The sequence below is a fragment of the Leptodactylus fuscus genome, chromosome 6, assembly GCF_031893055.1.
Source record: "Leptodactylus fuscus isolate aLepFus1 chromosome 6, aLepFus1.hap2, whole genome shotgun sequence".
NCBI lineage: Eukaryota > Metazoa > Chordata > Amphibia > Anura > Leptodactylidae > Leptodactylus > Leptodactylus fuscus.
In genome coordinates, this window is record NC_134270.1 from 40862575 (window position 1) to 40879329 (window position 16755).

Genomic DNA, 16755 nt, shown 5'->3' on the forward strand with positions numbered 1-16755 from the left:
CATAGACAGCTCTGTACAATGGAGCTGCAACAGTCGCAGACACCTTAGGGGGCGTTCACACTACCGTGTTAATGAAGAAAGCTACCAGATCCATCATAAATCCGTTAAAAATCCCAATGATTTCAGTGGAATTTGATCTCTTGTCTGTTTTCACCAAATCTGTCATTTTAGTGGACATAGCGCAGAGTGCAGGACTCTTGTTCCCACTCAAAATAATGGACTTATGACAGAATGGATCAATTTAAAAAACCAGACACTTTAATATCAGTTACTGTCTGTTATAATAGGCATATATATTGTGACAATTGGGGGTAATTTAGCATCAAAGGTAAGCTGTGTTCCTGGATTTACAGAGATGGTGGTGGTGCTGGGTGCCAAATAAACAGCAGATCAGGTGGTACAATCCAAAATAAGTGGCTTTATTCAGCTTACACAGGAACAAAACAACAAACTGCCTAGCCCACACACAGGCCAATACCTCACTTCTTGAACCCTGACTAATCTTTTGGGCCAAGATACTCTGAGGTTTTGTCTTACCAATCTGGCTCACACTGAGCTTATCCAAGTCCTTTATGGAATCCAGTCCTCTTGGGACAGACCGCCTGTCTGTCTCTAACTGGTCCACCTTCCTCTCTGGAGTGGGCTCCTTCTGGAATCCAGCCTTCTTGGGACAGACCTCCTGTCCGTCTCCAACTGGTCCACCGTGCACCTGCTCTTGCTGTGTGCATTCCCTCTGGAGTTGAGCCACTTTCTCCGCTATGGGTGTGATTAGAGTCCCTTTTAACCCTGTTTTGGGCCACTCTATAGAGCCCTCTAGGTTCACACCCTCACAATATATATATATATATATATATATATATATATATATATATATATATATATATATATGAAGAGCTCAACGGAAAAATGGCCTAAGTCCACATTTTGTCATATTTCAAATTATTACCTAGAAAGCTTCTTTGTACCTCGTTCTATGCATTGGGTTTACAAGGTACCTAGGATTAATGACCTAAGTCCATATATTTCAATGCAGAAGAATTTACACTCAATGGAATAATGGCCTAAGTCCAATACAAACTTACTTACTTCACTCTCGTTGGTCATTTTTTCATTGAAATCGTGACTTCCGGTCTGTTGTTTATATTAGTGGAAAAACTTTGTCTTATTGTTTAAAAGGCTCTAAATCGACTTTTGCACATATTTAGCGCCGAAAAGGGAGGCAGGTAATTATTATTCTTCATCGTTTAATAATAGTAGTAATTAATTAATAATATTAAATAAATAATATTTATACATGAAGCTGCAATTTTTTTAATAAATAATACAATTTATGATTAGGATTAACAGTGTTCATTAGCTGATTACATTGGATAGATATATTCCACAATAATGCCCGTTTGCTTTAGGCTAAAACTTTAAATTTCGTTTTTCTCACAATATTGATTTTTGGACTTAGGCCATTTTTCCGTTGAGCTCTTCATATATATATATATTTTTTTTACAGAATGGACATCCAATAGTAGTGTGAACACCCCCTTAGACTTGCAGCTGTCACTCTTCAGGATTCTGCTTACAGTATTGATAGATATATTCCGGTCCCAACTCCCTATGAAGCCCACCAGGAAGGGTTTCTATGCCTCCTTCTCCTGGCTCTATTGTAGATGATCCACTGGTATCTTTTCTGGTTCTGACCCTGATCTGTTCTGTCTCCTCTCCAATGGTCACAGGTAGTTACTTACCTGTATTATGGGGACTGGCTTTATAATATAATGATTCAGTCAGTCCCCTTAGTCAGACTGGCATACCTTGTGCGTAGAAGCTTTCAGCTGTACTAACATTGTACAAAGTATTTGCATGCCGTGTAATGCTGGGTTCATATTATCTTTATTAACCCCTTCCCGACATGCGCCGTAATAGTACGGCGCATGTCGGGTCTGTAACTATGGCAACCGCCCGGGAGCCGGGCAGCCGCCATAGCCGCCGGGTGTCTACTGCTTTAAGCAGTAGACAACCGGCTCTAATGCCTCCGATCGGTCCCCGGACCGATCGGAGGCATTAACCCCTCCGGCGCCGCGGTCAAAGGCACCAGAAGCGCCATTTTCCCGGCGGCGCACGGGCGCCGCCATTTTGGCCGGGATCGCCGGCTCCTGGAGCATGCTCCAGGGCTGACGTCCCGTTGCCATGACAGCCGGGAGCCTTGTACAGAGTCCCAGGCTTGTCTGCAAATCCTCTCTTTTGCAGGCTGGTCTATGCAGCCTGCAAAAGAAAGGATGTTCTTTTGCAATGCATTGTAATGCATTGCATTAGTGATCAGACCCCCTGGGGTTCAAGACCCCTAGGGGGTCTAATAAATGCAAAAAAAAAAAGAAGTTAAAAAAGATATAAAAAAATATAAAAAGAATTAAAAGTTCAAATCACCCCCCTTTCCCTAGAACACATATAAAAGTAGTTAAAAACTGTGAAACACATACATGTTAGGTATCCCCGCGTCCGAAATCGCCCGCTCTACAAATCTATAAAAATATTTTTCCTGTTCGGTAAACGCCGTAGTGTTTTGATTCTGATAAAAATTTGAATAAAAAGTGATCAAAGCAATAACATTTCCCAAAAATGGTAGAACTAAAAAGTACATCCGACCCCGCAAAAAAAGACGCCCTATGCATCCCCGTACACTTACGTATAAAAAAGTTACGGCCGTCGGAATATGGCGACTTTTAGAAAAAAAAAATTTTAACACAGTTTTGGAATTTTTTTTAGGGGTCAAAATGTAAATAAAACCATATAAATATGGTATCCCTGGAACCGTACCGAAACACAGAATATAGGGGACATGTCATTTTGGCTGCACAGTGAACGCCGTAAAACCAAAGCCCGTAAGAAAGTCGCAGAAATGCATTTTTTCTTCAAATCCACCCCATTCTGAATTTTTTTCCTGCTTCCCAGTACATTATATAGAATAATTAATGGTGGCATCATGAAGAAAAATTTGTCCCGCAAAAATTAAGACCTCATATGGCTCTGGGAGCGGAGAAATAAAAAAGTTATGGGGTTTAGAAGGAGGGGAGTCAAAAACGAAAAACGAAAATCAAAAAATGCCATCGGCGGGAAGGGGTTAATGTCCGTTGCTGTCTTCCGTCATAGGATGACAGCAACGGACACTATGTTCCATCATGTTTGTTTACTATTGTAATAAAAGTTAAAGTGTGCATGAGTTCTCAAGACTCCGAAATATCAAAAAGATATCAGATAATATAAATATAACATATCTTTACACAAGAAAGTCACAAAAAAGGTACTGGAAGCTGTAAATCTTTTTCTATCACGACAGGAGCTTCTTCAGGATCCTGAACATGATATACAATGCTCCCAAAATATATAATGGAGCCGCTGTCACCTGGTGTTCACAGAAGCAGCTCATCCTGTGAGTACAAGTAGTACTGCATTATACTGTAGAGAGGCGCTACTAGTCAGTTCATGATGATTTGTTGGAACCTACAGCCAAGCATTGTATATTGCACCTGATCTCAAGTTAGCTCTAGTTCACACGGGGCAAAATGGTCAGAATCCGCATCAAAAAACATGAAAACAATGGGAGCTGTTTATTTCCTTTTTCTGCAAGTGGTTTGTTCCCGCAATCTGCCCTTTCTTTAGGCGGACTTCGCGGCTGTTTCAGCAGCGGCGTCCGCCTCATGACACCACCCTCTGGACTAGGCCCATTCATTTGGACCTAATCCGGAGCGGAAAGCCGTGACGGGATGCCAGTGCACTGCACCGGCATCCCGTCGCGAATGTGTTCACGTGGAACCCCCGTGTGAACTAGCCCTTACAATGGTCCAGAAGAGAGCACATTATCTTGACAGACCAATGTAAATATATGAAGGTATAAGGAATTTTTCTTATACACATTTTCATGTTTTCAGGAGAAACTCTTCCTTTGATATAAACACATCTATTCGGTATTGTGGTGTTGATACCATGTCTGACATCTTACTGTCATCATTGTACACACAGGCTTAGGCCTTAGGATACATCATTTCAAGCAAATTGGGGCAGATTTACTAACACAATCAAAAAGCTAAACAGTACAGACTAGGCCAGGGGTCTCAAACTCGCGGCCCCCCGAACAATTTTGTGCGGCCCGCACAAGCCTAGGGACGCCGGATCCGCGTTGAATACATTGCGAGATGATTATATCCACTAGCGGCTAGTGGATATAATCATCTCGCAATGCATTCAACGCGGATCCGGCGTCCCTAGCGTGACTAGCCGCTACGTTCCGGCTAGTGGACATATAGGCGCAATGTGATGACGTCACATCATCACATCGCGCCTACAGGTCTATTAGTGAAACTGCAGAGCGCGGCGGGGGAGCGTTGGATGGTGAGTATAAGTGTTTTTTTTGTGTGTTAAAGAGGACCTTTCACCATTTTGCCCACAGGCAGTTCTATATACTGCCGGAAAGCTGACAGTGCGCTGAATTCAGCGCACTGTCGGCTTTCCCAATGTGGGCCCAGTGTGAAGAGCTTACGGTCCGGTACCGTAGCTCTTCTATGGTCAGAAGGGAGTTTCTGCCACTCAGTCAGAGACGTCCTTCTTCACAGCACAGCCTATCGCGCTGTGCTGTGAGAGCCGGGAGGAACGCCCCCTCCCTCTGCTCGCAGTACTCGTCCATAGACGAGCATTATCAGGGAGGGAGGGGGCGTTCCTCCCGGCTCTCACAGCACAGCGCGATAGACTGTGCTGTGAAGAAGGACGTCTCTGACTGAGTGGCAGAAACTGTCAGCTTTCCGGCAGTATATAGAACTGCCTGTGGGCAAAATGGTGAAAGGTCTTCTTTAAACATTGAGGTGGAATGAAGGGGCTCATGACACTGGGGGCAGACGAAGGGAGGGGGGAGAACGGCATGACACTGGGGCAGAGATGGAGGGACATGAATCTGGGGGCAGAGATGGAGGGACATGAATCTGGGGGCAGAGATGTGGAGACATGAATCTGGGGGCAGAGATGTGGAGACATGAATCTGGGGGCAGAGATGGAGGGGACATGAATCTGGGGGCAGAGATGGAGGGGACATGAATCTGGGGGCAGAGATGTGGAGACATGAATCTGGGGGCAGAGATGGAAGGGACATGAATCTGGGGGCAGAGATGGGGGGGACATGAATCTGGGGGCAGAGATGGAAGGGACATGAATCTGGGGGGAGAGATGGGGGGACATGAAACTGGGGGCAGAGATGGGGGGACATGAAACTGGGGGCAGAGATGGGGGACATGAATCTGGGGGCAGAGATGGAGGAACATGAATCTGGGGGCAGATGAAGGGTGTATATGTAACTGGGGGAAAGATGGAGGGGGGGCATATAGTTTACGGGTGACTGTAGGAGGATTATACAGTGTGGGGGCACATGAAAAATGAATGGGCGGAGTCAACATAAAAGTGGGCGGAGCTAAATTTGCAGCGGTGCGGCCCGCCGACTGGCTGGGATCTTGCTCTGCAGCCCACATGCTGAGTTGAGTTTGAGACCCCTGGACTAGGCTGTCTTAAACTGCAACAGATTTTTTTTATCAATGTTTATTATATATATATATTTTTTTAATAAATCTAGCTTTTGCCACGCTTCTAATTAGTTGGCTTAAAAGTACTTAGCACAGTTTAGGCCACGCTCCTTTTTTGTATCACAGGCCAGTCTTAAACAGCCCGGCTGGAACAGGGACTGAGATCTGTCAAGTGGCTACGACGTCTTCTTAAATTTGTTGAATGCTTCAGCGCCAGAATAGAAATCTTGCCTTGCTAGGCAGGTTCTGGAGTAGATTTCCATTTCAACTCATGCCAAAGCGACCCAATCCCTTCCCACATTCACAGAATGTGTCGGATGAGTTGCAGATAAGGGCTTAAAACTCACATTTTGTGCAAGAAAGCATCTTGTTTCAAACATGTTTCAAGCATAGAGAGATTGAGGAATTAGCCCCATGTGTACAGTTTCCAGCTCTGTACACTGTAGTGAAGGCACTGCATAACTGCACCTTTTCTCCCATTTACTTCAATAGGAGCAGAACTGCCTAAGGTCAAACACTGTATATGGCTTCTGTCAGCTGATCAGTGTGGGGTCTGGGTGTCAGGCCCCCACCAATCTGATACTGATGACTCATCCTTTAGATAGGCCATTAGTATCCATTATGCCAGGGTCTTGGACAACCCCTTTAAATACATTGCCACATATTTCAAGTTCTTAGGTTAGGCTTGACAGTAGTTGAGCACAGTTATAACTGATAGCTATGGCCCCTTGTAGATCAGCCCCATTCTATCCAGTGTTTACTGTATATTGTGTAAACTGAAGGCTATGGGGAAGGTGACAATACTTTCATTCAAGGTTTTACACAACAATCCCTGTTCTTCCTTTACTGCAGTAAACCAAAACGATATATTGCCTACATTGCAGACTAGATTGTGTGTATATAGTGCTATAGCCATAATCTGACAAGCTGTATTTCATCTACTGTATATGACTATTGTGTATTACTATAAACATGTTTGTAGAGAAATAAAGTTCCATAGTCGGAGTTTTCAATTGAAACCTTTTAATGCTTTATCTTTGTCACGTTCCATGAATACATGAAGACAGACTGTGTGTGATATAAGGGTCCGCGTATCCAGCCGTCCGTCCTCGGTGGTCTTTGCTGCTCTTCAGTCCCCTTTACCTGGCTGTATAGTTAGTGATTGATCAGACGTCACATCATCTAACTACACTGCCTGGTAACTGGGCTGTCACTGGCCACACAACACATCAATCTGCAACAGGACGACAAAATCTACCGCGCCAATGGGTTCGTGAGATACGTGGAGCTGGTTACCACTTCCATAGATAAAGAGCGAAACTCCACTAGATTTACCCCGGAACAAATCTACAAGACTCGAACAGCAAACAAGAACACAGTAAGGAATCAATATACTCCAGCATCGAAACACCTTATACAAGGGCTGGTACTCTGTTCTTTGCGTTAGGTTTTGATGGTAGTTTAGTTAGTGATTGCCCACTGTTCACACACAATCAGCTAACTACACTGCCTGAAAGCCAAACACAGGGAAGGATCCATGCATACGGTAGACCTGAAAACAGAAAGCCTATTAATAGTAATACACTACATGTAAACAAATCTCTATAGCATATCTACAATGAGTGTATACAGTAGGATCAGCCTAGACCACATTGCTGGGGTCCTGTCCATTTGCTTTAGCTCCAGAAATTGGACACTTACCTTTCAGAAATCCAGATTTGAAGAGTTGGGGAGCAGTGAGAAGCCCTGGAAGCTCCTCCAAGGAAAAGCTTCTTTTGAACCCTTTAGACCAACCCTATGGAGGTTTTTCTGTCTGTATACAAACCGTATCCATGGACATGTGTATGCAACATAAGAGAAGGCAGGTGTATGGTCAGTGCCAAGCCACATGACAGGCAGGGCTGCTACCTAGGACTGTAGATCAGCATGGGTTTCCATGGACAGCAGGAAAGAAAACGAAAAGCTAAAGAGCAATCATAGCAAGTCACTCAGACCTGGGCCAAGTTACTTATAGGAGGTCACTGCTAACAGGTTACACATAGGAACAGGATTAAGTGGAGTGTGGGTTGAGGCTAGGGCTATATGGTGACATTTCATCACATGACATACGTCTGTAATGTACCGCTACTATATTGTGCCTGATGAGAAAATCTTCAGTTTTGAGCAGTGACCTGCGGCCAAAGATCCAAGCCTGATAGACTTCTGTGCAAAGCGCATTATATGTGACATTATATGTGACAACATCTGTAATCTTAATGTCACAGCTAAAAGTCACCATGTAGCACCTGCGCCCGGTTTCCACTTTCAGGTTTCCGTCTTCTGCCTGAGAAACTGGACATGAGATGGAAATCGGGAGTCACTTTTCAAACCCATTCACTTGAATGGGTTTGCAAGCGTCCGCCTGTGAGCGTTTTGGGGTCTCTGCGACGAAACTTTTTTTTTTTTAACCGGACACAAAGTCAGACATGCAGGACTTTGTAGATAACTATTCTACTATACGTCCTTCTCCCAGTATACTGTTCAGGCCGGAAAATCCAGCCAATATATGGACAAAGTTAACGGGTAAAGCTGTTGTGTGAATGGGGAGCCATGTAGGCTGTCTGGTGATGGGATCGTTCCTTCACGGTACTTCACTGCCACAGGGGATAGTTTAGTTGTTAAAATAGCAAAGTAAATCTGTGCAAGATGTCCAATTGTGCCAAATACATATTTTTGACTGACCGCATGTAATGTGTATGGCCTGTGAAAGGCGGAGGGGTCTAGTCAAATTCTTGTGATTTTCACAAGACCATAGCAGAATGCTAAAGCTTTATGCCCTATAAATAAGTAACTACAACTCCCAGCAGGTCCTGGAAGCAGGATCAGCATGTCTATGTGAACGTAGCATGTCAATTTTACCTGTGGAAATGCTCATGTTTTCCCCATAGATTTAATGAGGGAAGAAAAATCTCAATGAAAAAAGCTGCAAACAAAACTCAGTGTGTTCCCACAGCGTTTTTCTTAGTTGTGTTCTGCAACCTAAGGCTCCACGTTGTAGAAATGCAGCTTTTTTTGTTGCAGATGTTTGCTGCTTTTTCTTTTTTTTTTTAATTTCAGCCAAAGTCAATAATGGAAGTATAAAGGAAGTACCTTCTGCTCAATCCATTCCTGACTTTGGCTAAAAAAAAAAAAAGAAACGTTGAAAAATCTGCAACAAAAATAGCTACGTTTTTCCAACTTGGTGCTTGGGCCCGAGGGTGTTTTTACATGTGGAGTAGGGGCCACAGGTAATGGCTGCAGAAGACACCAGGAGTCACTTTCTTTCTCATTGCTTCAGGTTACAGCAGTTACTACATACAGTAAACTACATATGGTAGTGGTAGGACAAAATGTAAAATCCAGCATGCCCGAAAACCAGTTGAATAAGATAAAATGTAACTTTTACTTCATTTCGGTTAAAAAAGACAAAAAAATTTTTATCTTACAACATGGATCCAGAGAAGACAAAAACAGATGGCCATCTGTTTTTGTCTTCTCTGGATCCATGTTGTAAGATAAAAAATTTTTTGTCTTTTTTAACCGAAATGAAGTAAAAGTTACATTTTATCTTATTCAACTGGTTTTCGGGCATGCTGGATTTTACATTTTGTCCTACCATTGCAATCCACCCTTTAGCCAAAAGGTTTCCGTGCAACCCTTACCATTATAATACACCATTCCCAGTTTATTCCGTAAGGTTGAGCGTGGTTTTTTTCTGGACTCTCTACATATGGTAGTACTCATAATACATACGGTAAACAACATAGTACCCATTGTACATACAGTATGCACCATAGACTAGTTATAAAATACATAGTACCCATACTACATCCAGTAAACTACATAGTACCCATACTATATACTAGTTAGAACCCATACTACATCCAGTAAACATGGTACCCATACTATATACAGTATGCTACACACTGTAAATATAGGACCCATACTATATACAGTATACTACATCCAGTATACTACATAGAACCCATACTACATACTGTATGTAGTATACTGTATACAACATAGTACCCATACTACATCCAGTATACTACATAGTACCCATACTACATCCAGTATACTACATAGTACCCATACTACATCCAGTATACTACATAGTACCCATACTACATACATTATACTACATAGTACCCATACTACATCCAGTATACTACATAGTACCCATACTACATACAATATACTAATCCAGTATACTACATAGTACCCATACTACATACAATATACTAATCCAGTATACTACATAGTACCCATACTACATACAATGTACTACATCCAGTATACTACATACAATATAGTACATAGGACCCATACTACATCCAGTATACTACATAGGACCCATACTACATCCAGTATACTAAATAGTACCCATACTACATCCAGTATACTACATAGGACCCATACTACATCCAGTATACTACATAGTACCCATACTACATCCAGTATACTACATAGGACCCATACTACATACAATATACTAATCCAGTATACTACATAGTACCCATACTACATACAATATACTAATCCAGTATACTACATAGTACCCATACTACATACAATATACTAATCCAGTATACTACATAGTACCCATACTACATACAATATACTAATCCAGTATACTACATAGTACCCATACTACATACATTATACTACATAGTACCCATACTACATACATTATACTACATAGTACCCATACTACATCCAGTATACTACATAGTACCCATACTACATCCAGTATACTACATAGTACCCATACTACATACATTATACTACATAGTACCCATACTACATCCAGTATACTACATAGTACCCATACTACATAGTACCCATACTACATCCAGTATACTACATAGTACCCATACTACATCCAGTATACTACATAGGACCCATACTACATCCAGTATACTACATAGTACCCATACTACATCCAGTATACTACATAGGACCCATACTACATCCAGTATACTACATCCAGTATACTACATAGTACCCATACTACATCCAGTATACTACATAGTACCATACTACATCCAGTATACTACATAGGACCCATACTACATCCAGTATACTACATAGGACCCATACTACATCCAGTATACTACATAGTACCCATACTACATCCAGTATACTACATAGGACCCATACTACATCCAGTATACTACATAGGACCCATACTACATCCAGTATACTACATAGGACCCATACTACATCCAGTATACTACATAGTACCCATACTACATCCAGTATACTACATAGGACCCATACTACATCCAGTTTACTACATAGTACCCATACTACATCCAGTATACTACATAGGACCCATACTACATCCAGTATACTACATAGGACCCATACTACATCCAGTATACTACATAGGACCCATACTACATCCAGTATACTACATAGTACCCATACTACATCCAGTATACTACATAGGACCCATACTACATCCAGTTTACTACATAGTACCCATACTACATCCAGTATACTACATAGGACCCATACTACATCCAGTATACTACATAGGACCCATACTACATCCAGTATACTACATCCAGTTTACTACATAGGACCCATACTACATCCAGTATACTACATAGGACCCATACTACATCCAGTATACTACATAGGACCCATACTACATCCAGTATACTACATAGTACCCATACTACATCCAGTATACTACATAGGACCCATACTACATCCAGTATACTACATAGGACCCATACTACATCCAGTATACTACATAGGACCCATACTACATCCAGTATACTACATAGGACCCATACTACATCCAGTATACTACATAGGACCCATACTACATCCAGTATACTACATAGGACCCATACTACATCCAGTATACTACATAGTACCCATACTACATCCAGTATACTACATAGGACCCATACTACATCCAGTATACTACATAGTACCCATACTACATCCATACAGTATACTACATACAATAAGCTAGTTATATGAAATACTTTTTCCCTGTCAGTCCATAAATCCACCTTTAGTGACCCACAAACCCTACACGTCCCTCTATGGGGTGTCAGACATTAGTATTTGGCTCCCTACAGGTTGTGCTCCTATAATACAGACAATGGCGGCACCACATATTGTCCATTAGTGATGGATTGTTAGTGGCCACAACTCGCTCGCCATTCCCCACATTGGCGCTCACCTCTCACACACATCCCTGCTGGTTTTTGTGGCTGTTCCCCAAGGACAAAGCACTAACATGTGAAGAGCCAGCAGAGGACATATAGTAACACAGTAGGGGATGGACGTGTCACCTATACAGGGTCACCTACCTGAACATGTCACCTATACAGGGTCACCTACCTGAACATATGGCCACTGCTATATAAAACCTAAGCCCTTGTTACCCAACCTAAATAACCATAACGCTGAATGTGAAGAGAAATGTAACGAAACAAGTTCTATAAAGTGACATCTCCCTTCACTTCCTCCATCCTCCCTATATATTACAACCTTCTATAAGTGTCACACACAGGGGAGAGGAGGAGGAGGACAGTACACACACCCCGCCGGCGGAGACTCTCACCTGGAGCCGCTCCATGCTGCTGCCCACTACACAGGCGGCCTCTCACCTCACCTCAGCCCTCACCTCCATTATATAGGCCACCTATAGGGCGGGGATGCCGCGGGTGACAGCGGGAATAACCTGCCGCTCTCACCACTCAGGTGGCCGCTACTTTGAGCGGGAAGGAGCGGAGGGCAGTGAGGGGAGAAGCGGGCGCGGGGCAGTGACCGGGCAGGGGGCAGATAGCTGGAGCCATACCTTGTATAGTGATAGATCTGAGGGAATATGAGGGGCTTCATAGTCAGTGATAAGGGGGGCGTTACAACAGGTGCTGTCCCTCCAGAATACGTATACCATGGTAGAAAAATGGCAACAAAGAATTTTACTTTGACTGACTTTCTGTTAGTTTCGACTTTTTAGCGTACTTTATGTATCCCCCCCCCCCCCCCACAGAAAGTCCAGTGTAGGGATAAAACATGGCAGAAATGTTACATACAGCCTCCATGCCCATTCTTTGCTTTGCTATTACATGTGGGGCAAATTCTAGTGAGATGTGAGTGAGACGATATTATTTAGAGGTGTGTTCACACGGGGCAGATTTTGTTTTAGACATTTCTGCGAGTGAAAATCAGCTCCAGAATGGTCTAAGGCTAAGTTCACATTTGTGCCGGAGTCTCACGCCGCAGATATCGGCAAAAATGTCCTCCTTGTGGTACTTCAGTATAAAAACAGCAGACCCCATTATAGTCTATGGGGACCGCCAATGTCCGCAGGTAACCACAGTCTAGTTATCTATGATGGTTGGTGTCCTTGCCTCCCAGTGACATACTGCCTGGTACAGTAGTGGATACATGACAGTATGTCGCTGGGAGGCAAAGACTCCAACCATCATAGATAACTAGACTGCTAGGAGTCCTGCTCACAGCACAATCTTCACCCTGGTAAATCTCGCTGACACACGGGTTCATGGGTGGAACATGGTCGTGTGAGGCCACACGATGAGGAAATGTGACAAAAAAAGCTCCTTTTTATAGTCCCAGCAAAGTGAATGAGAATGTGACAGACCTGAATGACAGATTGTCCGTCACTAGTGTGAACCTAGTGTAAGTGCTTTCTATATATTTCCCATTCCTATTAAAGGGATCCTATCATTCAAACACATTTTTTTCTCATTAACACTGAATAGCTTTCAGAAAGGCTATTCTTCTCCTCCCTTTCGTTGTCTTCTCCGTGCTGCCATTCACTTGAAATCCTGTTTTTTGTCATATGCAAATTAGCTCTCTCGCAGCACTGGGGGTGGACCCCAGCGCTCAAACAGCATCCCCAATGCTGCAAGAGAACTCTCAGCGCCACCTCCATCTTCTTCAGGAATGTCCTCTTCATGCATCTACTTCCAGCGCAGGCTTCAGACTTCTACAATACTGTGTAAGCGGCCATTTTTTTGTGGCCGGCGGACATGCACAGTCGGCTGTGCCCTATGCCCGAGGCCTAGAAGTCTGAAACCTGCGCCGGAAGAAGACGTGTGAAGAGGACTTTGCTGAAGAAGATGGAGGTGGCGCTGGAGAGAGTTCTCTCGCAGCATTGGGGATGCCCCCAGTGCTGTTTGAGCGCTGGGGCCCGCCACCAGTGCTGCGAGAGAAATCATTTGCATACCGACAAAAAAACGGGATATCAAGCGAACAGCAGCGCGGAGAAGATAATGAAAGGTAGTCTTTCTTAAGGCTATTCTGACGTGTTAATGAGAAAAAAATGTGTTTGAATTATCGGATCCCTTTAAAGCCATTCCTAACTTTTGCTCAAAAAACTGCAGCAAAATCCTCAGCAAAAAAGTTGTATTTCTGCAACTTGGGGCCTTAGCCTTAAAGGAGTTGGTCATTTTCAGATCAATTTATGTTCACAGCTCAGTCCAATCCAAGCGACGTGGGCTGAGCTGCATTACCAAGCACAGCCACTGTACAAAGGTGCCAATTTTCCAGTGGTGCATGGGCACCTCCATTTTGCAGGTTTCCTCTGCAAACTTTCTGCTTCCATTATACCTATAGGGAAACTGCCGGCATTTCTGAAAGTATAACTGACAGGCTGTGATTTCCAGAAACGCAACAGTTTTGAAATTCGCGGCATTTCCACTCCACGTATTTTTCTGCAATGTGTGGATGGGATTTGCTAGAATCCTATCCATTTATCAGGGACTGTAAAATGCCAAAGGCAAACCACTGCGTTTACGCCACGTGGGGCCCTGGCCATACTTAGGCTAAGGCAGAAAAAGGAACCTATTGAAGTCAATGGGAGGCTTTTTTTCCACGTGGATTCTGAGGCGGATTCAGAGTCAAAATCAGTTCCAAAAAACTCAGTGTGAATAGACCCTAAGGCTCATCTCTTAGTAAGTTTTTTTTTTTTCAATACAAGCGCATACAGCTTTACAACAGGGCTACAACCTCTGCACCATGAATGGCATCCATTTTTGTCACAGACCCATAAACTTTCTTTCATCGGCATCATTGAAAGAAAATAAAAAGAACTTGCTTCCAGAAAAAAATACAGTGTCTGACTGAGGAGATTGAAATGAATGGAGGCATATTCACGAAACCTATGTGAGATGTGGATGTGTGAATATAGCGTTAGTAGAAGGTCATGGCGATCCCCAAGCTGGTGGAAGCCCATGAACACATGCCACATGTGCCCTCCCTGTAGTCCAGTCTTCATTGCATATATGTGCCTAGTATAAGCAATAGAGATGAGCGAACACTATTTGGAACAGCCATTCCGAATAGCACGCTCCCATAGAAATGAATGGCAGCGGCCAGCACGCAGACTTTGCTGGCAGCTGGTCGCTTAACCCCCCGCGTGCCGGCTATGTCCATTCGTTTCTATGGGAGCATGCTATTTGAAACGCCTGTTTCGAATAGTGTTTGCTCATCTCTAATAAGCAACTATGCTACCATTCTTATTCAAAATTATATTTGTTCGTATGCAAGAAGATTAAGAACCCACTGACTAAGCTTTTTTTTCACATTTTAAACGCTCATGAAAAATGTCCACATCTGCCCATTTCTGACGGCCATCAAAGTGACACATCATCTGAGTGTTGACCTTTAAAAACATTTAAAAGACGCTCCACTGATTCTTGCAGTTGGAATTTTTTTCTCTTGTCCCCTCCATTCCTGAGCAATAAGAGCTGTTAGTTTTAACCGCTTCCCGACCGGCCCCTGTAGATTAACGTCGGCACGGCTTGGGCTCTGTGCCGCGCCGACGTTAATTAACGGCCCCTTTTAAAATGGGGATCGGGTCTCCCCGAGGGTCGGTAGATTCAGGTCCCGATCATGTAGCGGCCATGTCAGGGAAAGTTTGTTGCAGTAACAAACTTTCCCTGACATGCGATGCCGCCGCGGGTTAGATGATCCTGCGGGCGGCATTGGAAGCAAGTGTTAGCTATATTTTATAGCTAACACTGTGCTCTATATACTCCGCTCGGAGCTGGTCTCCGAGCGGAGGTTTTAACCCCTTAGATGCCGGCGGTTTAACATCACCGCCGTATCCAAGGGGCTTAGCAAAGATAAAGTGCCCCCTGGGCACCCCCGCGGCGAGATCGGGGGGTGCCCATAAGTATCTTCTGCAGCCTGGGGTCTGACCAGTCAACCCAGGCTTCTAAGAGCCCCCAGTACCTGGTTGATCCTACCAGGTATAGAGGAAGCCAGCCGATGCGTCTGTATCAGCTGGCTTCCTCCATAGACTGCAATACACTGTATTGCAGTCTATAGCATAGAGCCAGCGATCCTCTCTGATCGCTGGTTCTAGTGTCCTTATAGAACAAATAAAAAATTAAATAAAAAGTTAAAAAATAAAGAAAGAAAGTGTGTAAAATTTTTTTATATAGTTATAAACCCCCCCCAAATTCCCTTTTCTTATATAAAATTAATGATATAAAAAAAAAACCAAAATATTAATAAAAACAATACATATTTGGTATCAACGCGTCCGTCACAATCTGTACAATAAAACAAACAATATTTAACCTACGCAGTGAATACCGGAAAAAAAAACGCAAAAAAACCCGGCAAAAGTAATGTTTTTTCGCCATCAAGTCACATGTACCCCAAAACAGTACCAATACAAATCACAGGTTGTCCCGCAAAAAATAAGCCATAAACCAATTCTGTCAACCGAAAAATAAAAATGTATACCTCTCAGAAGTTGGTGATGTAAAAGTAATTGATTTACATCCCCAAATGGATTTTTTGTTCTGCAAAACTAGTAACACATAAAAAACAATATAAATGAGGTATCGCCGTAATCGTACCGACCCGCAGAATAAAGGTCACATGTTACTTATGCTATACGCTTTGCAGAAATTTTTTTTAAAGGCAAAACACAATACCAGAATTGATAGGGATTTTTTTTTAATTCACCAAGAAAGAGTTAATAAAAGTAAGTCAATATGTTAAACACCCAAAAATGTTATAACAAAATACATCTCAGGGCTCGTTCACATCTGCGTTGTAGGGTCCTTATTGCAGGTTTCCGTTTCCTGCATAAAACAGATGCAGGAGACGGAAGCCTGCAGGAGACTTTCTCACCCATTCATTTGAATGGGTGAGAAAGCTGTCATGCCGTGCGCGG